Source organism: Heterodontus francisci, chromosome 50 (genome assembly GCF_036365525.1).
Source record: "Heterodontus francisci isolate sHetFra1 chromosome 50, sHetFra1.hap1, whole genome shotgun sequence".
Taxonomy (NCBI): domain Eukaryota; kingdom Metazoa; phylum Chordata; class Chondrichthyes; order Heterodontiformes; family Heterodontidae; genus Heterodontus; species Heterodontus francisci.
In genome coordinates, this window is record NC_090420.1 from 6,325,187 (window position 1) to 6,332,116 (window position 6,930).

General features: G+C 42.9%; 1 non-coding gene and 1 pseudogene across 1 annotated transcript; both read right to left on the reverse strand.

Annotated features, from left to right (window-relative positions):
* Positions 1–387: 387 nt before the first annotated feature.
* Positions 388–496, reverse strand: LOC137358459 (U2 spliceosomal RNA; annotated as a pseudogene).
* A 2,297-nt stretch (positions 497–2,793) lies between these two features.
* Positions 2,794–2,866, reverse strand: trnaf-gaa (transfer RNA phenylalanine (anticodon GAA)). The gene has a single exon. It is a non-coding gene; the product is annotated as a tRNA-Phe (tRNA).
* Positions 2,867–6,930: the final 4,064 nt, after the last annotated feature.

Sequence of the window (6,930 nt, forward strand, 5' to 3'; positions counted from 1 at the left end):
GCGAGAAAGGTGAGTACATCCACCACCGGAACATGGGGGTTGTAGAGGTGAATCGTCACCACCCAGTCCCGTTGTGACGGAAGCGTGAAGAGCAGCTCCGCTGTGAGGATCGACAGTGGCGCCCGGTCCCCTTTCTCCTTGAACGCCTTCAGGAACTTGATGCATCCCGCCACGTTCCGGAAAGTCACGTCGAAGTATCCACTGCTGGGGAAATCCTGGAGGCAGAAGACGTCCGTCGCTTGAAATCCGCAGCAATCGAAGAGAATTTTCTTGATGAAGAAGGTGCGATCGACCGGTGCATCTCCTTCCTTGTCCTTCACGACCACCCGAACGGTGTTGCGCACTCCCTGGCCCGAAGCTCGAAAATTGGTTATAGCCATTTTACTCAAAGCTTCCCCAGGATCAAAAGGCAATGATCATGGTCTCTTCTCAATCAAATAAGCACTGATAAGAACAGATACGACACTTGATCTTAGCCAAAAGGCCGAGAAGCGGCAGTTCATGTTTCTTGCCAGTAGATGTCACTTCACTCCAATACAGTGAAGTTTACAAATCTGAGAAAGACACAACAGGAAAGAATTGTTCACATTATAGTGAATGTGTGGGATTTAGAAATACTAGGAGTGGAGACGAGTTATTACTTGTCTGCTCGATCCCCATAGCCCTGTAAAATTATTTCCTTCAAGTGCCCATTCAAATTCCTTTTGTAATCCTCGATTGTCTCCATTTCCACCGCCCTCGTGGGCAGCGAGTTACAGATCATCACCAATCCGTGTAAGAAAGTTCTTGCACACATTCCCCCTGTACCTCCTGTCCAAAACCTTCAATCTGTGTCCCCTAGTCCTTGTACCAATAGTTAACGGGAACAATGTTTCCTTGCCAACTTATTTAAAACTGTCATAGCCGAAAACACATCTATCAATTCTCCCCTCACTCTCCTTTGATGCAGGTAGAACAACCCTAGCTTTTCCAACCTAACCTTGTAACTAAAATCCTCCATCCCTGGATCCATTCTGGTGAATTTCCTCTGCATCCTCTCAAGGACGCTCACATTCTTTCTTAAGTGTGGTAAGCAAAACTGGAAGCAACACTCAAACTGGGGCCTAACCTGAGTTTTATAATGGTTCAGCATAACTTCCCTGCTTTGTACTCAATGCCTCTTTTTTTCAAGCCCAAGATCCCATATGCTTTGCTAACCACTCTCGCAATATGTATTGCCACCTTCAAAGATTGATGCACATGAACCCCAAGTCCCTCTATTCCAGAACACTCTTTAGAACTGTGCCATTAAGTATATATTGCCTCTCCCTATTCCTTATGCCAAAATACATCACGTCACACTTGTCACTATTAAATTCCATCTGCCACCTGTCTGCCCATTCTGATAGCCTATCATTGTCCTGTTGCAGGCAGTTCATATCATCCTCACTGTTTGCCACTCCTCCAAGTTTGTTGTCATCGGGATATTTTGAGATTTTACTCAATATTCCAAGATCCAAGTCATTTATCTTGAGCAAAAAAAGCAGTGGTTCTAGCACTGACCCTTGGGGAACACCACTGTCGACTATCCTCCAGTCTGACAAAGAATCATTTAATAAGACTCCCTGTTTTCTGTCCTTAAACCAATTTTCTATCCAATTGGACACTGACCCTCCTATACCACGAACCTCAATTTTGTAAATCCCACTTTTATGTGGTACCTTGTCAAACGCTTCCTTAAAATCCATATAAACAACATCCACTGCATTCCCTTTAGCAAGCTGCTCTGTTAGCTCATCAAAAAATGCAGTTCGATTAGTCAAGCATGAACTCCCATTTATAAATCCATGCTCACTCTCCTTAATTAACTCGAACCTCTCCAAGTGACTGTTGATTTTTTACCCTGATTATTCTTTCTAAAACCTTACCCACCGCTGCTGTTAATCTAACTAGCCTGTAGTTAGCCGGACTGTCCTTACACCCTTTCTTGAATAAGGGCGTCGCATTTGCCACTGTTTACTCCTGGCACCTCCCCCGTATCCAGGGAAGATTGGAAGATTATGGCAAACTCTTCCATTATCTGCATCCGCATTTCCTTTCGCAACCTGGGATGCCAGCCATCCAGACCAGGTGATGTCTCTACCCTAAGCACAGCCAGCCTTTTTAGTACCTCCCTCTCTCAATTTGTACCCTCTCCATTGACTCTACTCTCTTCACTTCGACTGATATTTTGTCAAATTCGACTTCCTTAGTGATCACTGATACAAAGTACTCATCAAGTAGATTAACATTGCCCTGCACCTCTAAGCTTATATTATCCTTTTTGTCCCTAATAGGCCCGACTCAACCTCTTACTACCCACTTATCATTTACATGCTGCTCGAAGATTTTTGGGTTTCCTTTCATGTTGACTGCCAGTCTATTCTCATAGAAATAGAGAATAAGCAAATATAGAAGATGTAAGTATTTCCCATCCTTGATGAGGTGGAACTTTCTTTTGTTGTGGGTGGTAATGACTTGGCCCCTGAGTGTGGTGGAAGCAGAGACAATCAATGATTTGAAAATGAAATTGGATGGATACTTGAAGGAAAGAAACTTGCAGGAGGAAAGGGATCGAGCTGGTGACTGGAACTGACTAGATTGCTCCGGGGAGAGCCAGCATGGACGTGATAGGACAAACGACCACCTTCTGTGCTGTAAATGACTCTGTGTTGTTTCTCAGATTCAATCCACTGGTGCTTGGTAAATAATTTCAAAGTAAATTGTGCAACCGGAAAATCAGAACCAAGGCAAGGGACGCAAAGGAAGCAAAATTGCTGAAACCCGGGATTGAACCAGGAACTTTTAGATCTTCAGTCTAACGCTCTCCCATCTGAGCTATTTCAGCCTTACATTAACAGTGGCTTGGTGTCCTTGTTTTGAAAGAAAATACATACATTCAAGTTTTCCAAAAAATTGAAGAACACAACATGTGAGTAATATTCCCCATTGCTTTCTCAGTACTGATGGATTGTGAAGCGGGAGACAGCCAGAAGTGCCACTGAGCCGCACAGACCCCGAGCTGAGAATGAAATGAGATCAAATTCAATCTTTCATAGTGAGATGCTGCTGAGAGGTAAGAGTCCTGAATCAAAGCGAGACTTGCTCATTTCAAACACTCCCTGTACTCTCTGCTCATGAAGCCTTACAAAAGGGAAAAACAGAATGGCACTCAAACTCACAACCCTGCCATTAAAAGTCTCATATTCGACTGACAGAACTGTCACTTCTACTCGGTCTCTTATTGGATGGATGCAACTCCAACGCAGGGATGGCATTCAAATCCTCCCATGGGTCCACATGTCAGACTGAGTTCCATGTTGTAGACTCAAGCAAAGGAAATCTGCTCACTTCCAAAACTATCAGCGAATTGAAGCTGATTACCATCAACATCATCGGAGGTCAGAACTACCTGGTGAAAGAAGACACCCTGAAGAAGGATCCACAATTATTCAAAGGCATCGACAAAGTGAAAAACAAGAAAATCGATGAGTCAATGCAAGCCAAACAACAGAAACACTGAAGAATTCCATTCCATTCCAGTCCAGAACCCAGTCCTGTTGTTTTTGGAGTCAGGTCACAATTACAGCAACAACTTTATATTCCCACTTGGCTATCTGTACATTTAGTTAATTGCAATTTTGTCGACATGCTCTTTGAATCCAGTTGTCTGGTCCTCAAGCCAGCTCCGTATGGAAGTCAATTCCACCTTCTGCAAGGCTGAAACCAATAGAGAACCTTAATCTAAAAATTCCAGCAGACCTGGGCTCGTCTCGGACTTGAACCCGGGATCTCTCGCATGTTAATTAAACCATACACCCTAAGCGAGAATCATACCCCTAGACCAACGAGCCACTGACAGGCCAGGCTTTATTAGCTGCTGTGGAATTTCACTGGAACCCCCCCAGCCAATCATCCATTTTTTTTTCAGATCAAAGCAACATCCTGCAAATGCTGAAATAAAAACAGAAAGTGCTGGAAATGTTCAGCAGCTCTGGCAGCATCTGTGCTGTGAGAAACACAGTTAACGTTTCAGGGCACTCACCTTTTGTTTCAGCCATCCTTTCAGACTGCTTCTGTCCATCCAATCTCACTTTCTATTCTCTCCACATTCTAACCATTCACTACGTTACTACATTTTTCATGAATTCCTCATTTCTTTTATTAATGACAATTTTGTATTTCTGGCCTTTGCTTCAGACACCACCACAAGTGGAATCATGTCTCCATCTACCCAATCAAACCACTTTGCTGTATCCTCACATTGCAATGTTTCTTTAACCCTGACAGACTGTGGAGTTTCTGCTGCTTAATTGCAGTTCTTGCTTCCCGCCAGTAGATGTCACCTCACTCCAATACAGTGAAGTTTACAAATCTGAGAGAGACACAACAGGAAATAATTGTTCACATTATAGTGAATGTGTGGGATTTAGAAATACTAGGAGTGGAGACGAGTTATTATTGCACTCTGCTATTACATCTTTTATAATGGACTCCAGCATTTTCCCCACGACTGATGTCAGGCTAACCGGTATATAATTCGCTGTTTAATTTCTGCCTCTTTTTTTAAATAGTGGAGTTACATTAACTATCGTCCAATCCATTGGAACTGTTCCAGAGTCGAGAGAATTTTGAAAAAAGACCAGAAATGCATCTGCTATTTCAAGGGCCACTTCCTTAAGTACTCTGGGATGTAGATTATCAGGCCCTGGGGATTTATCGGACTTCAATCCCATCAATTTCCCAAACATTCCCTACTAATACTGATTTCATCCAGTTCCTCCTTCTCACTAGACCCTATGTTCCCCAACATTTCTGGGAGATAATTTGTATCCTCCTTTGTGAAGACAGATCCAAAGTATGTATTTAATTGGTCTGCCATTTCTTTGTTCACCATTATAAATTCCCCCGTTTCTGACTGTAAGGGGCCCACATTTGTCTTCACCACTCTTTTTCTCTACACATATCTATAGAAGCTTTTACAGTCAGTTTTTATGTTCTCTGCTAGCTTACTCTCATACTCTATTTCCCCCTTCTTAATCAATCCTTTTGTCCTCCTCTGCTAAATTCCAAACTGCTCACAATCTTCAGGTTTGCTGCTTGTTCTGGCCATTTTATATTTCTCCTCCTTGGATCTAATACTTTTCTTAATTTCTTTTGTAAGCCACAGTTGAGCCACCCTTCCGGTTTTACTTTTGCACAGACAGGAATGAACAATTGTTGTAATTCATCCATGCGCTCTTTAAATGCTAGCCATTGCCTATCCACTGTCAACCCTTTAAGTAACGTTCCCCAATCTACCATAGCCAACTCCCGCCTCATACCTTCATAGTTTCCTTTGTTTAGATTCAGGACCCGAGTCTCGGAATCAACTCCATCTTAATGAAGAATTTTATCATATTATGGGCGCACTTCCCCAAGGGACCCCACACAACAAGATTGTTAACTAATCCTTTCTCATTACACAATACCCAGTCCAGGATGGCCTGTTCTCTAGAGGTGTTATACACCTCTATCAATTCTCCACTCAATCTCCTTTGAGAAAGGCAGAATAATCATAGCTTTTCCAACCTAACCTTGTAACTAAAATCCCCCATCCCTGGATCCATTCTGGTAAATCGCCTCTGCATCGTCTCAAGGACCCTCACATTCTTTCTAACGTCTGCTGAGCAGAACTGGAAGCAACACTCCACATGGGGCCTAACCAGAGTTTTATAATGGTTCAGCATAACTTCCCTGCTTTTGTACTCAATGCCTCTATTTATAAAGCCCAAGATCCCATATGCTTTGCGAACAACTCTCGCAATATGACTTGCCTCCTTCAAAGATTGATGCACATGAACCCCAAGTCCCTCTATTCCAGTACACTCTTTAGAACTGTGCCATTAAGTATATATTGCCTCTCCCTATTCCTTATGCCAAAATACATCACCTCATACTTGTCACTATTAAATTCCATCTGCCACCTGTCTGCCCATTCTGCTAGCCTATCACTGTCCTGTTGCAGGCAGTTCATATCATCCTCACTGTTTGCCGCTCCTCCAGGTTTGGTGACATCGGCATATTTTGAGAATCTACTCTGTATTCCAAGATCCAAGTCACTTACCTTGAGCAAAAAAAGCAGTGGTTCTAGCACTGACCCTTGGGGAACACCACTGTCGACTATCCTCCAGTCTGACAAAGAACCATTTAATAAGACTCGCTGTTTTCTGTCCTTCAACCAATTTTCTATCCAATTGGACACTGACCCTCCTGTACCACGAACCTCAATTTTGTTAACCGCCCTTTTATGTGGTACCTTGTCAAACGCTTCCTTAAAATCCATATAAACAACATCCACTGCATTCCCTTCATCAACCTGCTCTGTTAGTTCATCAAAAAATGCAGTTAGATTAGTCAAGCATGAACTCCCATTTATAAATCCATGCTCACTCTCCTTAATTAACTCGAACCTCTCCAAGTGACTGTTGATTTTTTACCCTGATTATTCTTTCTAAAACCTTACCCACCGCTGCTGTTAATCTAACTAGCCTCTAGTTACCCGGACTGTCCTTACACCCTTTCTTGAATAAGGGTATCGCATTTGCCACTGTTTAATCCTCTGGCACCTCCCCCGTATCCAGGGAAGATTGGAAGATTATAGCAAGCCCTTCCGTTATCTGCATCCGCATTTCCTTTCGCAACCTGGGATGTGAGCCATCCGGACCAGGTGATTTATCTTCCCTAAGCACAGCCAGCCTTTTTAGTACCTTCCTCTCTCAATTTGTACCCTCTCCATTGACTCTACTCTCTTCACTTCGACTGATATTTTGTCAAATTCCACTTCCTTAGTGATCACTGATACAAAGTACTCATTAAGTAGATTAACATTGCCCTGCACCTCTAAGCTTATATTATCCTTTTTGTCCCTAA